The sequence below is a fragment of the Molossus molossus genome, unplaced genomic scaffold (assembly GCF_014108415.1).
Source record: "Molossus molossus isolate mMolMol1 unplaced genomic scaffold, mMolMol1.p scaffold_m16_p_16, whole genome shotgun sequence".
In the NCBI taxonomy this organism is placed as follows: Eukaryota; Metazoa; Chordata; class Mammalia; order Chiroptera; family Molossidae; genus Molossus; species Molossus molossus.
In genome coordinates, this window is record NW_023425351.1 from 2,975,339 (window position 1) to 2,999,109 (window position 23,771).

Sequence of the window (23,771 nt, forward strand, 5' to 3'; positions counted from 1 at the left end):
CAAGGCTATCACTTCTCTCCACCACATTTCTGATTAAAGCCTCACATTGCTGCTTTGAGGTGTACACACTAGCTAAGCGGGTAAATAAAAGAGCAATGCATGAGTTCAATCTACAATTCATGTTTGTTCTTCTACAGAACATGCTTTTTATCTTCTTGTTTCCTGCATACATGAGTGCCTTCGTTTTCTGTTGCTGTGTAATGAATTGTCATCAACTGAGTGGCTTTAAACAACATACGTTTATTATCTCTCTGGACAAAGTTTGGCCAGGTCCTCTGCTCGTGTCCCCCAGGCTTCAGTCAAGGTGTGTTCCTTTCTGGAGCATGAGGTTGTCTTCCAAGTTCACTTGTGTTATTGGCAGAATTCAGTTCCATGTGGTTGTGGAACTGAGGCCCCTGCTCTCTTCCTGGCTCCCACAGATCCTTGCTGCATGATCCTGGTTAGGACCTTCTACAACGTGGAAGCTTCCATCATCAAAGCCAGCCAGGCTGGGGCTCTCTCTCTCATTCTGCTAAAATGAAATCCATGTCGCCTGACCATTGGCCTGCAGATACCTGACCTTGGCCAGGTTCTGTTGATTAGAAACAAATCATTGGTTTTGTCCCCATCCCAAAACTCAGTGAGAGGGGATTAGATAGTCTTCTTAGGGTGTGTTAGCCATATATGGTAACATTATAAATCTCTTTCTGATCCTGTTACTCCCATTTGGAATAGGCTGTGTGCTTTATGTACACACACAAGTAGTTCAACTGAAACCCGTTTATCAATGGGAAGTGGTCAGGGGTAGCCCTCTGTTTACCTCTGACTCGTTGAACCATGACCAGACTGATGGACTACTTCATGACATGACAACATGTTCTTGTTGCTGTTCATCTTCACCCAAGGGTATTTTTCCCATTGATTTTTAGAGAGAGTGCAAAGCGGGTAAGGAGAGAGAGAGAAACATCAATTGGTTGCCTTGCATACATGCTCTGACTGGAGCCGGGGATAGAACCTACAACCCAGGGACATGCCCTTGACCAGGAATCAAACCCCTGACCCTTCTGTGTGAGGGTGGACCCATGCTTTAACTAGTGAGCAACACTGACCAGGGCATACATTGCAAAAGCAGCTACCTTACACTCTCTAAAAATCTCCACTGTGTCATTCTGCCTGTGATTTTAACAAAAAAATTAATTTTGAATAGCAGTAGGCTCTTTTTAAAGAAATGCAAATTGCCTGACAAGATAAAGAAACTACTGCCCATTGATAATTTGGTGTGATTTGGCTTAATCGTGTTGATTATTTCTTACTTTCTACCGCAATTCAGCAGCTCTGGTTAATTGAAAAGAAATGGTGGGGAGAGAGGGGAAATCCATGCAAGAGTATTGGCTGCTCCCAAGTGGAAGAGTGATGCCCAGGAGCTGATGTCCCAGAGTCACTGGAGTGATACCCAGGAGCTGATGTCCCAGACTCACTGGAGTGATGCCCAGGAGCTGATATCCCAGAGTCACTGGAGTGATACCCAGGAGCTGATGTCCTAGAGTCACTGGAGTGATGCCCAGGAGATGATGTCCCGGAGTCACTGGAGTGATGCCCAGGAGATGATGTCCCGGAGTCACTGGAGTGATGCCCAGGAGCTGATATCCCAGAGTCACTGGAGTGATACCCAGGAGCTGATGTCCTAGAGTCACTGGAGTGATGCCCAGGAGATGATGTCCCAGAGTCACTGGAGTGATACCCAGGAGCTGATGTCCTAGAGTCACTGGAGTGATGCCCAGGAGATGATGTCCCAGAGTCACTGGAGTGATGCCCAGGAGATGATGTCCCAGAGTCACTGGAGTGATGCCCAGGGGATGATGTCCCAGAGTCACTGGAGTGATGACCAGGAGCTGATGTCCCAGAGTCACTGGAGTGATGCCCAGGGGATGATGTCCCACGCTGGGGGCTCTCCAGAGGCAGCACTGGGTCTGTTTTGACTGAGGCTGTGGGGCTCACATTTTGGTTCCAGGGAGTCAGATTATTATTATTATATAGTGGGTGTGGGTGTTTGTACCCACTCCTTGGCTGAACGCTGAGGGGCAGACACCTCGGTGGACAGTTTTACCCAGGGTAACTGCAGTTCGTAAAGAATGACATTTCCAAAAAGACAGTATTTCAGAAGGAGGGGAAATGACTCACAAATAAACATTAGAAACCATGAGTGAAAACATAACTTGGAATTTTAATTTCTAAATAATTTTGACTGATTTCACTTTTTGCACCTTCATTGATGAGTTCAAGGTGTGCTCGTGCATGCCCACTTATTTCCGGCCGCATTCTCGGTTTGGGACTGCAGTGGGAGCTCGCACTGTCTTTGCCCTCATGGGGAGCTGACGTTCCCCGGGGGGAGAGGGAGAATGGACACACGTGTGTCACAGCAGCGGGCGGTCGGTGCTAAGAAGAGCTAACGCCCCGGAGGGGAGAGGGCATTATGGGGTGGAGCAGAGACGTCCTCTCGGTAAGGTGGCACTGACCCGGCGATTTCATGAGGTGGGAGCGCTCACCAGTCAGATCCCTTTGAGAAGTGAGTTCCAGGCAGAGGACACACAAGCGCAAGAGCCCAGGGATGGCAACGTGCTTTGCAAATTGAAAAAAAAATTAGCAAGAAGGTCAGCGTTGAGTCAGTGCTGGAGTGAGGGGGACAGGGGTGCGGACGAGGCGCCCCAGGCGGGAAGGGGCTGGCAGGTCAGGTGGTCACGCAGGGCCTTGCAGGCTGTGGCGGGTCTTCAGTCTTGGTGTGACTGGCACTAGGGGGGTTCGTGTGTGGAGAGTCGACTGTGGGTGCTTGGAGGGAATTTGGGGTGACTTGTCATTGGCTGCGTGGAATCGGTCTAGCTGAGAGACGGCTGAGCCTGGAGTTCTGTTTCAGGGAGTTTGAGATGACGTGTAGAATGTGATATTCTTTATCTTTTGAAGACATGAGTAAATTTCAATGGCCAGTCCAGAAAACGTCACCGTTTTTGCTGAACTTGACCACTAACAAGGAGAATGCTGGGCACACCATCCAACCCTGTCACATATTTGCCTTTGACTGAATTGCCAGTAATGCCACCAGCTTTTAAAATGCCATTATGGATTGCTTTGGTGAAAATAACTGGTTTCTTTATAAACGACTAATTTCTGAAAAAGAGCGACATGCCTGTGTATCTGTGGGGTTGCGGCAAGAGTAGGAGAAGGGATAAACTCATAAGTGAGCTGTGAAAAGCAGTTTCAGATCCTCTGAGAAAACTTGGCCCAATTGTTTTCTTCTCCTACTTTCTCCAATTAAAGATGTTTCCCTCGGAGAGAACAGGCGTCTGAGCCTCGTCATGTTGCAGAGCGGCAGCGAGGCAGAGCCTCCGCTCAGCAGCGACTTGGGAATTGTCCCGGGGGCACAGCCGTTTGCTGTTTAGATTCAGGCTGTTTAAAATCCAAATGCAACGCGGTCGCTGCACTGCTGTCTCCCGGCGAGACGGTGCACGGCGAGGGCTGCATCGCCACTCCGCACGGCTGCATGCAGAGAGGCAAACGCAGTGCTGCTCGGAATTCGGTTAGAAACAGAGTGCGGAGGAGGACGGGGCTGACTGGGAGGAAGCTGCTCCGGAAGGAGAGGCCCCATTTGACACGGAAAGGGAACTCGGGTTACAGAATGGCCTGAACGCTGGCAGTGATCCGGATCTCTGATGGGAGCAGTGACCCTTCATGCCTACGGAAGGGAGCCACCGGGCCGGTGGTTCGGTCAGCTGGAGTGCCATCCCCTACACCGAAAGGGGATGCGCCTGGGCCGGGCGCATACCGAGGTTTCGGGTTCGAGCCCCATTCCAGGTATGCACAGTAGGCAGTAAATCAATCCCTCTCTCTTTCTGCCCCCTTCTTCTCTCTCTAAGATCAATTAAAACATATCCTCAGGTGAGGATTAAAAAAAGAAAGAAAGGAACAGACAGGAGAGAATTACTTGTGTCGAGGAGGTCAGTGAGTGCAGGGCAGAGATTAGAACCCTTGGCAGGAGGTTAATAGGACGGAACAGGAGCTGGTCTCGGGCGGTGTGGGGCAGAGAGGGTCAGTTCCATCTGAGGTGTTCCAGAACACCTGAGCTCTGGAGCCAGAAAGAACTGGTTTTGAACTGAACTCCTCCCATGACCCGTTGCATGATTTTCTGCAAATTTCTATCTCTTGATACTCAGTCCACTAATCAGTCAAAAGGGCACACGTACTAACCTCGTGGGATCACCGTTTCTGGGAAGCTCCCTTCAAGGCCCTCGCATGTGTCAGAAGCAGTGTCTTCCTCTTGCCTGCGTACAGCCCCGGCGTATGCTGAGAGGCCCCGCCCTGTGGGCCAGCTCCCTGGGAGGCAGCAGTGCAAGGCGTTTGGAGATCACCACAGGTTGTTGTCTAGGCGGCTTTGCTCTGTACTTGTTACGGCTGAGTAGAAGCTTGGAAGAACAAAGTAGCCCATTTTTTATTCCTCCAGGAAAGGATATGCAAATTTCCCTAGCAATTTATGAATAAATAACACCTATTAATTATTCATCGTATATTGACATTGGTTTACAAAGTTGCCAGTGCTCTTTTATACTAGAGTTTTAGAAACTATTATTTGGTCACAGTCATAAATAAATAGACTAATATTTTTTAAAAATTAGGGGGGCTGAAGGGGACATAAAAATGGTACCTTTGTTCTATTGTTTAGAAATAAGCAAAGAGCCTCTATTATAATATTTCTTGTAAAAAGAATTTTTTAAAGTAGGTATACCTTGTGGGGCTTGAGCAGCAGCAATTTCTTTCTCACAGCTCTGTGAGCTGGGCGCTGTATGGCCGAGCGGCTGCAGGGTCCGTCCCTAGAGTCCGGACCACAGATGCCTCTTCTCGCGATGTCCTCACATGGCCACGGGGGAGAGCTTGCTGGGGTTTCTTTATAAGGACACTAATCCCATTCCTGAGGCTCCATCCTCAGGACATAGGCACCTCCCAAAGGCCCACCTCCTGACCCATCACGCTGGGGCTGAGGGTTCTAACAGAAGGGTGTGTGGACACCGACATGCAGCCAGCACTCAGATCTACGTTATCTCAATGTAGATGAGCATGTGAAGCTGAGACTTCTTGTCTTGGGTGACTTGGTCATTTCTGCACCTCAAGTTAGAATCTTTTTTTCTTCCCATAGGAATGTATCAGTTTGTGTATGTTCTTTGCCCCTATTTTCCTGTTCACTAATTTTCTCTGTAGCTGGGCCTTCCCTAGGTGTCCATCTCATTCAGAGTTCTCAATCCAGTACTGCAGTTATGGCTTCTAAAAATCTCCAGGGACGCTTTTTTAAAGTGTATAGTTCTTTGCCCAATATCTTCCTATTATCATTTAACCTTATTCCTTCTCAATCATAATTATTGGTTTGTGATGCAGTTTGATCACATTGAATAATTATTAAATATTTGGGCAAACTATGCTTTCATTGAAATGTGTCTCGTCTCATGGCAATTTTATGTGGATTAAAAAATAACATATCTTTCAGATGTGCTTTGATATCTGGTAAGATAATTTTTATAATTTTGGAAATTTATTAGGTCTATCAAATAGTGAGTTTCTCATTCAGGAACATGGTGTGTACCTTGCATTTATTTCAGTCTTTGATAGCTCACTGGGGTTTCGCGCAGGTTCTATGCTTTCTGGAGGTAATTTCCCGGCTTTCATGTATTTGTGAATATTATAAACAGCATTGTTTTCTTTCTTTTCAAGTTCAGTCTTAAAGGAAATTAGTGGGCAAAATTTATTTGAAGTGTTTTCTTTCCGTTTTGTTAAGACATATTGACCTGGCCCTGGCCGGTTTGGCTCAGCGGTTAGAGCGTCGACCTGCGGTCCTGAGAGACCCGGGTTCGGTTCCCGCTAAGGGCGCGTACCTCGGTTGCAGTTTGTCCCCGGCCCTGGTCGGTCGTGTGGGTGGCAGCCACTCGATGTGTTCCTTTCACGTCGATGTTTCTCTCTCTCTCTCTGTTCCTCTCTCTCCCTCCCACTCTATCTGAACAACAAAAAAAAAAAAATGGAAAAATGTCCTCGGGTGAGGATTAAAAAAAAATAATAATAAAAAATAAAAAAAATAATAAAAAAAAAACACAAAAAGACATATTGACCTGTAGCACCGGGTAAGTTTAATATGTACGCATAATGACTCACTCATATTGTGACATGATTACAGCTACTTTAGGTAACGTCCATGATCTCATATAAAAACTACAGAAGCTGGCCAGTGTGGTTCAGTGGATTGAGTGTCCTCACACTTGAGTGAGTACCAAGAGGCAGTTCGATTCCTGGTCAGGGCACATGCCCAGGTTGTGGGCTCCATCCCCAGCGCGGGGCATGCGGGAAGCAGCTGGTCCATGATTCTGTCTCATCGATAGTTCCCTCTCATTGATGTCTCTCTCTTTTTCTCCCTTCCTCTCTCTCTAAAATCATTAGAAACACATTAAAAAGATAAGTAAAAGGAAAAGTTGTTTTTTTTCCCCTGGTGATGGGAACTTTTAGTATCTATTCTTTTAGCAATCTTCAAATCATTGTGCTATATCTCTGCCCCTATTTCCTTGTTACTTGTGCTTATGCTTGTCATTTACAGTCCCTTTAATTATTCAGTAGACAGTTTAGGGAATAACCACCTCACTTGTCACTAATCTTTACTGAAGCCCTGAGTCTAATGGACAGAAAGCCAGTGTCCATATTGACCTGAGTGTCTTCAGGTGTCCTCTTGGGTTCATGTGTCTCCCCTAAGGAAACAGCAATGATATTAACAGTCAGAAATAGTCTTTAATCTTATCTTCTAAAAAATAAAAGAGACAGGAGATAATCTATACAGTGTACTGGAGAATATTTTATCTCCCATTCAAAGTCAAAATTGGCTAGTGGCTTTTATTTGAAATTTGATTTATAAAATATTATGGAGTTGGTGTTCTTAATAAATAAGCATGTGTTTTTGTTTAAGTTTCATAGTATAGACACAGTGATACCTATCGACCATCCTAGTTTATGTTTGTAAAGGACTTACTTTTATTGTTGTGGCACGCATTCTGATTGTAGCCCTCTATGTACATAGCAGATGAATATTCTTTAAAAAAACGTTTTTCCTTTATTGATTTTAGAGAAAGGAAGTGAAAGGGGGAGAGAGATAGAAACATTGATGAGAGAAGACACTGATTGGCCGCCTCTTGCATGCCCCTACTGGCCCACAACCTGGGCATGTGCCCTGACCAGGAATCGAACCGGAGACCTCTTGGTGCAGGGTCAATGCTCAGCCCCTGAGCTGCACCGCTGGACACAAATAAATATTCTTTTGTAGAAAAAAGTACGATCGATGCCCCAGCCTAGGCATAATTTGGAACATGCACAGTGAACATTCTAATGAATCACAGAACGTAACTCTTCATCCTTTTATTATTCACTTGCAGAAATGCTGAGATAGTCTTCAAATCAGTTCGAGTTTTCACTCCATCAGTGAGTTATAAATTCATAAAACTGGATTCATAATCAGGTCACATTTTCTCTCTGGAGCTTCCCTTGTCCTCATCATTAATCATGGAAGGACACGTGTTTCTTTCCCTGTCTGTCTGTAACACCAGCCATATATTTATCCTTAGTTTAAATAGGAAAACACCAGAACGAAAACTTTAATAAATAACACGGAGTATTTAATTCCGAATGATTGCTCTCTTAGAAATATTTATGGATAGATATTTCATGTAAATTGGCTCTTAAGTAGAGAAAACAGATTTTTATTCGGAGGAAACCCATCTGCACACAGGAGGTGGTGGTGGGGGGGGGTGTTTCTGAGGCTTTTTGTGGTCTCCGACCCTCAGCTCGGACCCTCTACCGCTCAGGTTAGATGCCATGTTTTATGAAGCAACAAGGTGATAACAGCGGCTAGATTCTCCCAGTGGTGTTGACAAGCATAGCAATTGATGGTGCTTGACAGCAAAATCCTTTTGATTGTATTATATCACTTATCACGAACAATGGTGCATTCCACAAACATGTATTACTCCATGTTGCTATTTTAAGTGATTTTGATTCTTTTAAGTTCTAAAAGGCAGGTTTATCAGCAGCTTTAAAGTCTTTGCCTTTATTTTCTCTCATGATTACCTTTCTTTGGTTGTCCTCACACTTGAGACTGGAATGTGTAATAGTTGGAAATGTATCGCTTTAAAGAATGGGGCAAATCAAACAAAGTAACAGAAATGATTCCTTGGGGGCTGGTGCGGTGAGCAGCACACAAGCGTGTGCGCGCGCACACACACACACACACACACACACCCGCTATGATAGGGCTGCGGCTGCTGTCTCAGCTCAGCTGGGAGCTGGTGAGCTCGGCGGGCCCAGCCCGGGCCTCTGTCCGGAACGCAATGACGGCGGTGGCCTGTGAGTGTTCATGCTATTTTCACTATATACATTTTTCTCACCTCATTAGTGAGCGCCCAACTCACTTCCAGCATTTGCATCTCAGGGTGGATTTTTTTTCAGGTTTTAAACACATTTTGAGAAAATAAAACAAGTTCACCCATTTGGATACAGCACCAAAGACACAATCCATGAAAGAAACAACAGATAAACTAGATTTCATTAAATTAAAAACTTCTGCTCTGAGAAAGGCCATGGCAAGAGAACAAGAAGACACGCCATAGACGGGGAGAAAATATTTGCAAAAGACACATCTCATAGAGGGCTGTTATCTAAAGCACATCAAAGACGTCTACAACTCAGCAATAAGAAAGCAACCCCATTAAAAAACGCCACAAAGACGTCTTGAAATCTAAGTTAATAAACTTATTGATATAACATTGTAGTATTTCCTTAGTATCCTTTTCATGTCTATGGAATCTCAAGGGGTAGCAGCTCTTTCCTTTCTGAGCTGGTCATTTGCCCTTCTATTTTTTCTTTGATCAGTCTGCCTAGAGGTTGTCAGTTTCAGAATCAGAGCCTGGGCTGAGAGGTAATCATTGGCTACTTGAGGATACAGTGGACAATAAGCAGCCGTGGAAATGACAGCGTCACCAAGCAGTTAATCAGTGAACAAGTTAAAACATAAATAGATAGTTCCACCTTTGTTAACTCATCCATGAGTTAGGTAACTAGGGTGTTATTATTTAGAATGATTGACAGGCGTGGAGGAAGGGGATTAAGGGCTACCTCTGGTAGTCAGGAAAGGGTTTCGGAGGCTGTGACAATGAAGCCGAGATGTGAGGGTGACTGAGCCTTGTGAAGGACGAAGGAAGGCTGCTGGGGACACGGGACCACGTGTGTCTCTAGGTGAGAACACTCTCGGAGAACAAAGGGAACTGGAAGGGAGTCGGGAGGGTGGTGGGGATGCTAGTGGGACAGTCGGGTTGAAGAATGAAGCGGGGTTGATCATTTATTTTTAAAAACAGCAACCTGCCCAGCTGGTGTGGCTCAGGGGTTGAGCGTTGACCCATGTACCAGGAGGTTGCAGGTTCGACTCCCGGTCAGGACACATGCCCAGGTTGTACACCCAATCCCCAGTGGGGGACATGCAGGAGGCAGCCAGTCGATGTTCTCTCTCATTGATATTTCCATCTCTCTCTCTCCCTCTCTCTCTAAAAATCAATAAAGAAAAAATAGCAACAAAAAACGGCCACCGGCGCCGGCTGACTGGGTTGCTCTGAAGTCCTGGAGGGCTCTCAGTTCCCCTGTTGTTCTCATGTCTGAAATGTCCTTGTTGTTGGAATCTACTTACATTTGTTTCCACGCCCCTTGCTTGACGTTGTCTCAGTTTAAGGGTTTTTACTTCAAGCCAAATTTGGTTTTAGAGACCCTGAGGGTGGAAATGGGGAGGTGGTCCTCGGAGGCTGACACGGTGATGGTTTTCCTTCGCTGTCACCTTTGTCTCCTTGGTCCTGGAAGGGCTGCCTGCAGGGTGTGTGCACGAAGGGATGGTGTGTGGGTATGCTGGGGCTGGCTGTGACGTCTGCCTGAATGCTCTGTGCGGCAGGTCCGTCGGATCCCTGCATCTCGTGAGTGAAATGTTTCGCCACAGCTCAGAGTCCCGGAAGAAAAGCAGAAACTGTCAGGGGGTTAGCGTGACATACGAAACACCCACAGGGAACCTGATGGGGTTGATGTTGGCCAATAGTAGCAATCGAGAGAGAAGGGGCCAGGGCCAGTGCCGCAGTGTCCCTGGGAGCTTTAGGAAACCTGAGGTTCTTGGCTTTGCCCGATGACCTTTATTCCTCTTTTTATAATCAAACTGTGCCATTCATGTGATAAAGACACAGGGTGGGCAACAGTAGGGTTTTAGTTGTGCACACACGAAACAGTGTATTCTTGTATTATTATTTATTAATTATTATTATTATTTTTCATATGAACAACTATAAACCTACGTTTGCCCTACCCTGCATTTTCCTCTGATGCAAAAGAAAAAAATGTTTTGTTTGTGTTTCCAATAAATTTATATAATTTTTTCTCAGTGTGATATTTGTTTTGATTATGACATCTATTCTTATGATTAGTTAACGTAATTATAGTTCATTTGCGTTGACATCTCTTGGTTTTCCATTTTAACTGTCCATTATTGGTTTTTGTTTGGTGGTGGCTGTCATGCTTGTGTTGTTGTTTTTTTCTCTTTTATGTTTTCTTTCCTATGCACTCTCTGCTAGCCATACTTCCATGATTTACTTCCCTCGTAACCACTACATATATCCCTGGTTTGCAAGAGTCCATGATAAATGAGTGCTTTTCCATGTTCAGAAAATCGCATGATCTTAGAAGAATTTCACACTTTACCTTTTGTTCTTTTCTTGCCACTGACCTGAAATTGTGTGTATGTCTTTTCCACCATCAGACATGACGGCTGTCACTGTGTAGTCTCAGCATCCACCTCAGGTCACCAGCAGACACCCCCGCTCTGCTGGCCCCGCCCTGCATCCGGTCTCCCCTGAGCTCACTCCGCTGCAGGAATTCCTTTCAGTGTTTCTAGCTCAGGCCCACTGGTGGTGAATTCTCATGGCTTTTATCCACTGGAAACGTCTTTATTTTACCTTTGTTTTTGGAGGATATTTTATGGTTGGAGAATTGGAGGCTGCAGCTATTGGCTCTGAGGACATTAAAGAGGTCACCGCACTGCGGCAGCCGAGGCCGCTGCTTCTCCTTCGCTGTCCTCCGCCTCCTCCTCCTCCTCCTCCGTTCCCTGCTCCTGGACTTTGAAATCACACCGATGTGTCATCTTATTTGCCTGTTTGAAGGGACATCCTCTCCTGTCACTCTGGCTCCTGTAAGTTTTCTTCCTTTCCTTTCATTTTTGTAGATTTTCCTGGAGTGCGCGATTTTCCTTGTTTCTTGATGCAGATATTTCTGGTGAATAAGCTGCAATCAATCTGTAGCTTATTGTCTTTCATCAGTTTTAGAAAAATTTTACACAGTCTTCTCAAATATTGCTCCCCCCCCCACACTTCTCCCTAGCACTTTATTTTTATTGTTATTTTTTAAAATATGTTTTTATTGATTTTTTTTAGAGAGAGAGATGAAACATTGATGTGAGAAACATCGATGGGCTGCCTCCTACGTGCCCCCCACTGGGGATGGAGCCCACAACCTGGGCATGTGTCCTGACCGGGAATCGAACTGGGACCTCTCAGCTCATGGGACCACGCTCAACCACTGAGCCACAGCAGCCTGGCTCATTTCTCCAAACTTCCATCTGGATACTTTCTACTGCTCTGTCTTCCAATTCACGAATGCTCTGTTTTGTGTCTAATCTACTATTAAACTTACCGACTGGTTATTTTTTTCTGTGATTGCAATTTCCTGTCTAGAATTAAAATTTTATTCTTCTTTATCATATTGTCGTATTGTCACCTACTTTCTTGAATATATTGAAAATTTTATTTGAAATCCATGTCCAAAAACACAGTATCTGGATTGCTTATAGATACTTTTTCCCCCCCCTTTTTTTTTTTGATTTTTTATTTTATTTTATTAATTTATTTTTGTTACAGATGTTTCTCCTTTTTTTCCCCAGACACAGTCCTCCCCATCCCCCCACCCCATACCCAGCTTTGTTGTCCATGTCCATCGGTTATGCGTACATGCATGTAAGCTCTGTGGTTTATCTCTTTCCTCCCCCCACCACCCCCTCTTCAGAGGGTTGTCATTCTGTACCCTACTTTCACGTCTCTGGGTCTACCCAATTTCTCAGACTGTTATGTTCATTATAGACCACAAATAAGTGAGATCATGTGATATTTGCCTTTCTCTGCTAAGTTTATTTCGCTGAAGATAATACTTTCCAGGTCCCTCCATGTCATCTCAAAGGATAAGAGATCTTTCTTTCTTACAGCTGCATAGTACTCCATTGTGTATATGTACCACTGCTTTTTTATCCATTCGTCTACTGATAAACATTTGGGCTGTTTCCAGATCTTAGCTATTGTAAATAGTGCTGCTATGAACATAGGGGTACATATATTCTTTCTGATTGGTGTTTCAGGCTTCTTAGGGTATATTCCTAGAAGTGGGATCACTGGGTCAAATGGAAGTTCAATTTTGAATTTTTTGAGGTAACACCATATTGTTTTCCACAGTGGCTGCACCAGTCTGCATTCCCACCAGCAGTGCACTAGAGTCCCCTTTTCTCCACACCCTCGCCAACACTTGTTGTTTGATGACTTGTTGATGGCAGCCGTGTTTCCCTCTTTTTTTCTCTTGATCTTTTTTCTCCCAGTTCTTTCTCTTGATTTTTAACTATTTGATTTATTCTCTCTGCACGCCTGGTAATGCTTGTTTGCACACCAGACATCGAGTATGAAACACTGTAGAGACTTTGGGTGACGATATCTTTTTGGGGGTGGGGGGTGTAGGAGGCGGCCATCCTATCGCAGTCACGTTGGAAAATGTGGGACTGGATTCAGTCTGTCCTGGGGCTGGTTTTGTTTGTTTTGCCTTTATTCCTGAAATGAATTTTTTGTTTTGTTTTGGTTTTGGTTTTCATTTGAAAACGTGAATGTTTACTAGGGTCTTTTCTTTCCTGGCAAACCCTAATTCCAATATTTAATCTCCCTAGCACCAGAGACTGTAGAAATTCCTGCTTAGATGTCATCTTGTTTTTATTTTCTGTGTGGCTTCCTGGCCTTTTGTCTTGTGCTGATGAGTCACCAAAGGCCTTGAGGGGACAGCAACCTCTCCGCAGCATTTCGCTCTGGTCTACCTTGGTTTTCTCAGATACAGTAAACATTCTGCATTTGTTCGTTCTTGTGTTTTTGTTAAATTTATGCAACTTGGATGATTTTTCTCGTTTTCTTGTTGGGAGTGGTTATCTGAGAAGAACTACTTTATCTTAGCCACAGCAGAAGGATGTGTTCATGACTTCATCTAACATCCCCAGATAAATTTTTAAAAAATCATTAAATGGGTAAATTTTTATTTTATTCCATTTGAATAAAAGCAAAGTAAGCATTTTGATTTAAGATTCATTAATTTGAATTCATTAAGATTTAAATTCATTAATTAAAAATCTTTTTTAAAAGGACATCTTTTCTTATTTGCTGTTTTTAACGTTATAATACTTGATATTGCCAGTTTTTTTCTCAGACAGTAATTTAAAGAATAAACATGAGGCCCACAGTGTTTTCACAGAAGACTAATTGAAACTCTGGAGAAGATAAACAATATCAGAAGAACAGCTCAGATAATTGACAGTAAGAAAAAAACCGTATGGGAAGGAAATTGTGCTTGAAAGCGGAGAACAGATTAATTGGAGTCTAAAAGCCTGGGGACGCCCGGAACCTGGTCTCCGCGCCGATCCGGGCGCGCACTCGTGCATGAATAGGACGGCGTGGGTGGCAATCTGAGGGGGACATTCAGGTCTCCCGAGGGCAGGCTCACAGCGGTCTGAATGGACAGGCATTAGAAAGCCCCTCGGTGAGCGCTGGGAATGCAGCAGATGAACGGGCAGGAAAGACAGCGGAGGTCCCTGAAAGTGTGGAGGGTTTTGTGGGTTGGTGCACCGGGTTTGGGGGCAGGGTGTACAGGATACGTATGGCCTGTCAGACACCCTGCCTTCTTTCCAAGTACTTTCATGGAGGTTCTTCAATACGCTCTCCTGGAGCCTCGACGTGCTTCTGTACTTCAAGGTGTCCTCGTACCTGGAGACACCCAGTGTGGACAGTGATTAAATAGGGTTGGGAGCCACACTTCTTCCATGCTTGAGGTACTTTGGATTACAGACATTCTGGTTTTTCAGCTTTCCAATGGCTACACTTTTTTCTTTACCTGGCGATACATGGAGATATTTCTGTGGTCACAACTGGGGTAAATGTCCCATTGACACGGAATTCCCTGCGGGCACGTTACCTCACAGCAGGGTCTGGCCCAAATGTCAGTAGAGTCAAGATGGAGAAACTCTTCTAAATGTGAAGTTAATGTAAATAAAATGTTAGAGAAATGACACATAAATGCCCTTTCATTCTGGTCACTAAGCATTAGGAGCGCCTAACATTAATGATACGTACTCTTTCAAAGACAAATAGATATGGATCCTGTGTTAGAGAAAAATTGATAGATTCATTTTGATAAATGAAAATCAGTATTTTTTTAATTAAAATAATTTCTTTATATCAGAAATGACAATAATAACAGTAATATGTGCATGTCAAGGGCTGCCCATTTTTTTTTTATGCTCACCCAAGGACATCTTTCCATTTTTTGTTCAGATAGAGTGAGAGGGAGAGAGAGGAAGAGAGAGAGAGAGAAACATTGATGTGAAAGGGACACATCGAGTGGCTGCCACCCACACGACCAACCAGGTCCAGGGACAAACTGCAACCGAGGTACATGCCCTTAGTGGGAACCGAACCCGGGTCTCTCTGGACCGCAGGCTGATGCTCTAACTGCTGGGCCAAACTGGCCAGGGCTGCCCATGTTTTGACTAGAGCTTGATTATAAAACACATCTCATGAAATAGTCAATAACTTATCTAAATGATTGTGGAAAGGTCTGAAATTGGAAGATTACATCTTTCTCTTGATGAGAAGAGGAATAAGAAGTTGTACCAAATGGGCCAATGGTGCAAATGCAGTGCAATGTAGAGATCAGTGGGACCTGCGCACCTGGAGGACCAAGTTCTGTCTTAGGATGATGCTTCCTTGTCATTGATAGGGCTAGAATAGCCGTGACTCTCTCCCTCCCCTCCCTCCCTCCCTCCCTCCCTCCCTCCCTCCCTTCCTTCCTTCTTTCCTTCCTTCCTTGATACAGTACCTCTGCTTGTTAAACAGTTACTTTGAGGGGAAATGTGATATTTCTAATCTTTAAAAATATATGGACATAAAATATCTATTCTAAAATCTGCCCAATCTTCAGATTGTGGATTTCTATTTCAAAATTAAACACGGGGTCTCTGAGACTGTGTTATGATTTGAGGGTCTGGGGCCCAGTAGTTACTCCTGATTTAGAAATCATATCAAGAAGTAGAATGATACTAGAATATATAGCAAGTCTCATATAAATGACTATTTAATGTATGAATGAGAAGACTCATTTAAAAATAATTTTTGTAATATTGATTCTAATTGAAAACATATGCAAAATATTTGGCTTTAAATAGAAGATGACTTAAATAGAAGGGGAATAAAGCATTTGTTTGTCCTGATCACTGTTTTTGATCATGTGTTCTCACCTCTCTTTCCCAATCTTCCTCTTTTCTTTCTTTCCCATTTCGAAACCTGAGTATGTTTCATTTAAAAATGTTCTTTCAGCTCAGCCAGTGTGGCTCAGTGGATTGAGCGTCATTCCGTGGACTGAGAGGTCCTGGTTCGATTCCTGGTCAGGGCACATGCCCAGGTTGTGGGCTCGATCCCCAGTAGGGGACGTGCAGGAGGCAGCCGATAGATGTTTCTCTCTCAGGTCCATGTTTCTATCTCTCGCTCCCCTCCTCTCTCTCTCTCTTAAAAAAAATTTAATAAAAAACATGTAAAAAACGATTCTTTCAGATTTATTCACATGAAGAGGGAAGCACAGTGCAGCATCTGGTGGGAGGAGCTAAGCAGACAGACAGACAGACAGACACGCAAACCAGCAAGGAGCAAATGCTAATAGCCACGGAACTCTTTGGAGGCTTATTACTTAAACACAAGATTGGGGAGGGGGGGGTATGTTTACAGTGGTTGGTATGGAAAACGATACAATCATAAAGAAATAACAATATAAGAATAAACTGTTTTGTGTACTCAGAACTGTAAACCTACTTTTGCCTCCCACCCTGTATAGAGCCAACCAAAATGACTGCAATTTTTGTATAGTTATATAACTCTACTGGAAAGTGGGGAACATAAAACAGTGCAGATAAGGAAAATGAAATAGTCCGAAGTGGTTGCCGTGTGTGAGAGAAATCAGGGAGGATGGAGAAAGGGTCTCCCAGTATTTGTTAGAAGTCTATTAATACTGTTTGAAAACACAGCTATCACTGGGGAAAAAAGGTTTATAGAAAATAATTTGTATACCATTATTTTATGTCTTTTTTGTTTGTTTGTTTTTTGTTTTTTATCCTCACCCGAGGACATTTTTCCATTTTTTATTCAGGTAGAGTGGGAGGGAGAGAGAGGAACAGAGAGAGAGAAACATTGATGTGAAAGGAACACATCGAGTGGCTGCCACCCGCACAACCGACCAGGGCCGGGGACAAACTGCAACCGAGGTACGCGCCCTTAGCGGGAACCGAACCCGGGTCTCTCAGGACCGCAGGCCGACGCTCTAACCGCTGAACCAAACCGGCCAGGGCCCATTATTTTATGTCTTAATTTAATTTTTAATTGGTTTATTTATACAATGATTGTATTTAACTTGTAAACTTATGAGATTTTGTTTTTAAAATGTATTTTTGTTTTGAGGGATTAATTTCCTAAAATACAAGGTCTGAACCTATGAAGTATAAAATAATTATAGTCTACCCTAAAGGTGAAGACGTTGACTAATTTCTGTCGATCTAATCTCTAGTGCATTTGACAGGCACATATATGTGTGTTCAACATTCACATAGAAACTGGAGTGACAGATAGAATCAAGAATAGAAGAAATAAATTTAGATATGCATTTTCTGAGTGAATGCCATCCATTGTTCCTTGAATTGAACACATCTGCTGAGTTTTCAGAATTATTATTATTGTACAACAGAGATGCTTAGTAGTCAAGATAAACATTTCTAAAAAAATTTTTAAAAAATGCTTGATGATACTAATTTGTTTTAAGTGGCTTGCTAAATGTTTATGCTGCTGGAGTTAACAAAAGTAACCATGGAAACCATCTCACAATGCTTCCTCGTTGATTTAAAACATCTATTTAAAAACATAAACACTTTGACAGCTGTAAGAATATTTACATCTCCTCCCATTATGATTTGGTGGTGCAGCTTGGAAAGTGGGGGAAGAAGCATTCAAACAGAAGCAGTTTCGGATATTCTTGGAATTCTTACAAAGCACTCCAGCACTTTGGTTTACCTTTATGGGTTAGCTTTGGGGAGGTAGGGAAGGCACTAGGAAAATGACAAAGTTCCAGACATCTGTCTAGACCCACGGAAATCATCTGTCCCTTTTTGTTCTCTTATCACCACAAACTCCGTTAATTTTTGCTCTTTCTTCTCTCCTCCTCCCTTCCTAATCCACCTGGCTAAATACACTCTAGATATTGGATGTTTTGAAGTGTCATTGTGAGTGTACTTTGGTGCTCCCAGACTGAACCAGGGATGCAGCGTGCCGTCACGGGTTCGCCACGTTCCAGGAAGCGGGATCTGCAGCGATGCGGCTGGACCTGGGACGGCGACCGGGACACACAGTTCTGGCCACGGCATCTGTGATCCAGCCGGGGAGGGGAGGATGCTGACGGCCACGTCCTCCTCTTTTTATCTGGAAAGCTTCTTGGAAACCTTTTCCCCAACCATATTTCTGGTTGTGTCTCAGAGTTGGGTCTTATGGATGCTCCCAACCTTTGAAAAGTTTGAAAAAATATACACGGGCCTTTCCACCCTCAGTATCTACTGAGACGTGGCCAGGGATGGGGGGTTGGGAATGGTATCCTGGGAGTCAGCCAACAGTGAAATTCCCCAGGGGATTCATGGTGCAAAAAATGGTGGGCAGATGTCTTAAATGACATTGCAGTTTTAGTAAAAATGATGACCGAGTGATGACCTTGGAATATACTATGTCATAGAGACGTGTCCAAAGACCCCTAGTTAATGAGATATCAGCTGTCCAGTGTCCGGTGGAACATAAAGCTCATGTGTGCGTCAACATGTCAGTAGGGTGCAGAGCCTTGCAGCCGGTATTCCTGGGATCTGATGACGGACCAGAAATTGGGGCTCACTGTCTGGTATGCCAACTTCACCCCGTTTTGTTACCATACCTCACTTGTCTTCTGCTGCCCAGAGCCTGCACACACTGGGGTCATCTGCTACTGGGAAGAGCGGCCATCAGCCCATATGGCCACTATATGGGATGAGCGGGACATCTGGAGACCTAATAACTTTATGTTCACACTCAGTCAATAGTCCGTTTTTGTCAGCACGGTCAACTCCGTTTCCTGTGAATACCTTCAGTGGTGCCTTGACTGACTCCTGGGCCTTCCTGGGGTCTGTGCAGTAAATCTCTTTCTCCCGTGGCCTTCTTCCCAGCTGTCCAGGGGCACGTGAAACTCAGCTTAGTTCCCATTGTTCAACTTATTTTCATTTCTGAAATTTTGTTGACCTCCCCCCTGCTGTTAACTCTTCATCAATTATTTGTGTCTGTCAGAATTTCTTTATGTTTTTAAGTTTTTATTTGGTGGTATTTCAGGAGTGAAGATAACACCTCTCTTCAGCCTGCTGTGTTCAGCCGGAGGTTGATTATCTCTTGAATATGCATACTGATTTGTCTCCAGTGATTGCTAGGTGGTGGTGGATCTGTGGAATTCAAAAGCGATTTTTCTATTCAAGTTTCTCTCTCTTCCTGAATTTCTCTTACCGATTTACTTAGTGGATCATAGATTTGTTAAGTATGTTTGTACTTACAGGTTACAGTCTCTTCCTTGGCTAAGGTTATAGTTCTTTTCTCATTATTATTTTGAATATTCATGAGTTCTTCCTGTTTATTGATTGACTGCTTTTAGAGAGAGAGAGAGGAATGGGGAGAAAGAGAGAGAAAGAGACCAATTTGTTGTTCCACTTATTTATACATTCACTGGTTGATTCTTGTTGTGCCTGTCATCTTGGCGAATTGGTATGACACCAACCAACTGAGCTACCCAGCCAGGGCTTGTTCTGTTTTTTTTAAAGGTCAGATTTACCAGAGATTTATTCCTTATTGTTCTTTTCTAAGAAATTACTCTTGGCTTTATGTCTTATTTCCACCATTTCTACTTTTTTTATTAAAGTATTTGAAAATGTGATACTTTTTTCTTTGTTTTAATGAATTCTTAACATGCAATTTTCTTCTATTTTGTGGTTCTTAGTCTTGATTCTTGAGTTAAATGTTAAATTAACTTATAATTCATATATTTTTATGTAATAATAAAATAACAAAGCTTTTTAATCTTCTGAGATATGATGAAATGTTATATTTTGCTTGGAAGTAGTCTTCCTATTATTAATTTCTATGTGGTACATTATTGTGGTTCCTAATTAACATAATTTATTGCTTTAGATTTAGAAAGTAACAGAAACTTACTTTATAATACCCAAATATAGAAAAGAGATTTTTAGGAACATTGCAGCCAACACAAGGCACAAACGAGAGGTGAGGACGGACAAGGGCAGAGACGCAGCAGGAGGGGCGAACTTCAGAGTGCTGCTCAGAAGGGCCTCTTTGAGAAGGTGACCTTGACTAATTTGCAAATAAATGTTTGAAAAAAGTCATAAAACTTAACTTTAAACAAATATGTAGTAGGCAGCATTCCACGATGGCCCTCGTGAGCTTTGTCCCTGGTATTACACCTGTGTCTCCGTGTGCTGATGGGACCTGTGACTCACTCCTCATCCGGTGACTGTGGCAAAGGATGTCACATTCTGTGACTTCTGCTTTTAGATTGTTTAGAAAGTCACAGAGGGAGAAGAAAGTGAGTCAGGGAAGAATTGAGCCAGCTGGGCTGCGTGAGCCCAGGAAATGGGTTAGCGAAGCAAAAGAAGGCCCTTGGGGTTAGGAGAAAGAAAGGCCAGGTCAGGCCCCTGGGGAGAGGAGAAGGGGGTTGGGCGTGGGCATGCTGGGGAAAGAGAAAAATCACGTGCTTGGTTCTATTCCTTTTTGTAAGACTTACTGTTAGCAGAGTGCAGAGGACTCTCCCTGGAGAACCAGCCATGCTGGGACTGCTTCCGGAGAGGGCTGCAGAGCAGGGGACTGACTGTAGGTGGCGCCAGGACCGGAGAACAGCCTCCCTCTGATGGGCCCTCAGTCCCACAAGTGCGTGAAGATACATTGTGACAGCCACTAAGGAGCGGGCGCGGCTCTTCCCCAGCCGCCCTCCAGAGGGAGGGCAGCCCCACCAGCTTCGCGGCAGCCTCCTGAGGCCACGCGCCCGCGGCTGGTACGCTGCTCCCGGCCCACAGCGGCGGGGGCCTCATAAACGTCAGTGTTTTATTTTAACACTGAAAAACATTTTTACTTATTGATTTGAGAGAGAGAGAGAAATGCTGATTTGTTGTTCCCACTTGTTTGTATGTTCATTGGTTGCTGCTTGTATGTGCCCTGATCAGGGATTGAACCTGCAACCTTGGCGTATTGGGACGACACTAACTGACTGAGTACCCAGCCAGGGCAAACGTGAGCTCTTTTAAGCTGCTGAGAGTGTGGGGATTTATTATGCAGCAGTACAAAGAGAATGTGGAATATAGGACAATATTAACCCCGTGTGGAAATACCGCACTCACCCTTTCCCCAGGCTCTCACAAGAATAATTTGGAGAGCCCAGATTTCCACACTAGTGAAACTCAAGCTCCTCATTGAATGTACTATTTCCTTCCAAAAGGCAGGTTCGTGATGGTCAGCCTGGCGGTGACCCTCGGTGGCCCGTGCCCACAGGCTGGCCTGGGCCTTGCTGCGGAGCGGCTCCTGCGCGCGCCTCCCAGCCGGCGGCCTGCCCGTGCGCGAGCCAGCGGCCAGCGGCCGCCAGATAAGAGATGGTAAACGGACCAGTGTCCTCATCAGGGCTGACCGGTCGTTTCGAGTGGAAAGTTTACTTGGAACCGGCTGCCGGAGCGGTGCCGCCGGCGGGTTGCAGAGCAGTCCCGCAAACCGCGTGTTTTACAGATGCTTCTGTGATCCCCGCAAATTGCTAAGTTACTTTTTTCCTTCTGAACATTTCTCTGCTAATCATCGAGATTTAATCCTCCTAATCTCCATCCCCACGGACCTCCCAGAATGGCTTTTATAATCACCCTCAGAGGCGGGGGACTCCCTGAGGTTGTTCCCGGAGCTCCCTCCACGACCTGGGCAGCGACTGGTGTGCTTCCCGGGCCTGACTTGTGGGCCCTCCGTTCGGACACGTGTTTGAGGAGCCTGCGCGGGGTAAGCTGAGGACATTTCAAACAGCTTGCTTTGTGGTTTCATGCGAGTGCATTTCAGAGAATAGGAAAATTGTGTAAGCAAATATGTTTTCCAAGTAAAACGTGCAGACGTGTTCCCCGGTAGTTATATATACGTGAAAAGAGGCAGCAGCTCAGAGGAGGGCTTGCAGCTCCCCGGGGCCTCTCTGCAGCCACCCTGGCAATGACCCTGCCCTGCGTGCCCTGGGCGCAGCTCAGTCTGCCAGGGAGCTGGAGTGAGCAGAGTTCATCTGTTTGCAGCCGAGCGATGATTGCCGAGCTCGGTGCTCCATCTGCACCCGTGAGAGCAGCCATTACTGCTTCCAGGCTGTGACACCAGCCCAACGAGAGTGAACTGAGGTCGTCCCTGGCCAGCAAGCCCCTTACCGGCGAGTGGTAATATTCATTTAAACTTCCTAGCCAGCTACAAAGGTTTGCAGTGACAATGAGGGTTACTTCCAATTCCCATGGAGGTTTATATTTTCAGTATTTAAGGTAAACTTGATTTCAATGAAAAATCCTTGGCAACGTCAGCTTCTTTCAAAGCGAATTTTAGGCTTGAGAGAAATGGACACATCAGTGCCAGTGTGTGTGTTTGTGTCGTGTGTTTGTGTGGAAGTGAGTTTTGTCCTCTTTCCAGAATGTGCTTGAAATGAAAGAAAAATCGACATCGTTTAACAGGTAATGTTTTGATGGCTTACTATAAATCAGGTACCGCATTAAAGTGCTTTATACATTATAGCTCAATTTCTCCTTAAATGTAATCAGTCTTAATGTAAAGCTTGGGGCTTAGGTTGGAAATATTCTGCAACTCCACAATTCAAAGTGAAGGACACAGGCCTTAATGTATGTGGGGAAGAAAAGGATTTTAGCTGATTGTCATTTAGTAGAAGCTATCTGCTAATGTGATCCCAAGAAAACAAATATATAGCTGTATTTTTTTTTACCCTCACCTGAGGACATTTTTGCATTTATCTTCAGATAGAGAGAGAGGGAGAGAGGGAGGGAGAGAGAGAGACATTGATGTGAGAGAGACACACCGACTGGCTGCCACCCACACAACCCCAACAGGGGCGGGGACAAACTACAACCGAGGTACATGCCCTTAGAGGAACCGAAACCGAGGTACGTGCCCTTAGTGGAAACCAAACCCAGGTCTCTCTGGACCACAGGCTGCCACTCTAACTGCTGAGCCAAACTTGCCAGGGCCATATACTGTATTAATAGTATGACAGCAGAGACACAGAAACGTACAATGCAGGTCAGATGCACTGGAAGCGTGTTCGCTTTTGGTTATGTGTTCTGAGAGAATGGTAAACTGGAGCCCACTCAGGTGAGGGTAACCATGGTAACGAGTGGTCTACAGGCTGTGTAGTAGAACCTGCGTTCAAGGAACTTTGGAAATTAGCTGGAGACAAGAATACACAGGAGTACGAGTAGGTAGTAAGGCCTCCTAACACCAGGGCGGTGTTCCTGGAAAGGAGAGTGTTGCCTGACCGGTGTTATGAGTATTTTAATAGTATGGTCCATGAGGACTCCATGTGGACAGCCAATTGCCCCAGAACTTCTAATGGTAAAGACCACAAATTTTATTTTATTATTTAAAAAATTTTAAATTTATTTTTTAATTACAGTTTACATTCAACATTATTGTATCCATTTCAGTGTAGAGCAAAGTTGTTGGGAAATCATGTACTTTACGGTATGGTCCCCGCTGCCTCAAGCCCCCACCTGGCCCCGTACACATTTATCAAGATGTCATTGACTATAGTTCCTGTGCCGTAACCTGCGTCTCTGTGGCTATTCTGTAACTACCAATTTGAATTGCTTCATCCCCTCGCCTTTTTCATCCAGCCCCCCAGACTCCCTTCCCTCTGACAGATGTCAGTCTGTTCTCTGTATCTATCAGTCTGTTTCTATTTTGTTTGCTCATTTTGTTCATTGGATTGTACATATAAGTGAAACCATATATGTTGTCCTTCTCTTCCTTGTTTATTTCACTTAGCATAATACTCTCTAGGTCCATGGATGCTGTCACAAAGGGTAAGATTTCCTTCTTCTTTACGGCAGAGTAGTGTTCCATTGTATAAATGTACACATATTTTTTATCACTCATCTACTGATGGGCATTTGGTCTGCTTCCAAATCTTGGCTTGTAAATAGCACTACAATGAACATAGGGGTGCATATATTCTTTTGAATCAGTGTTTCGGGTTTCTTTGGATATATTCCCAGAATTGAAATC

At 44.3% G+C, this 23,771-nt stretch overlaps 1 protein-coding gene across 1 annotated transcript in view; it reads left to right on the forward strand.

Annotated features, from left to right (window-relative positions):
- The window catches only part of CNBD1 (cyclic nucleotide binding domain containing 1), a 196,692-nt gene that overhangs the window by 16,033 nt on the left and 156,888 nt on the right, over positions 1–23,771 (forward strand). The window lies entirely within an intron of this gene.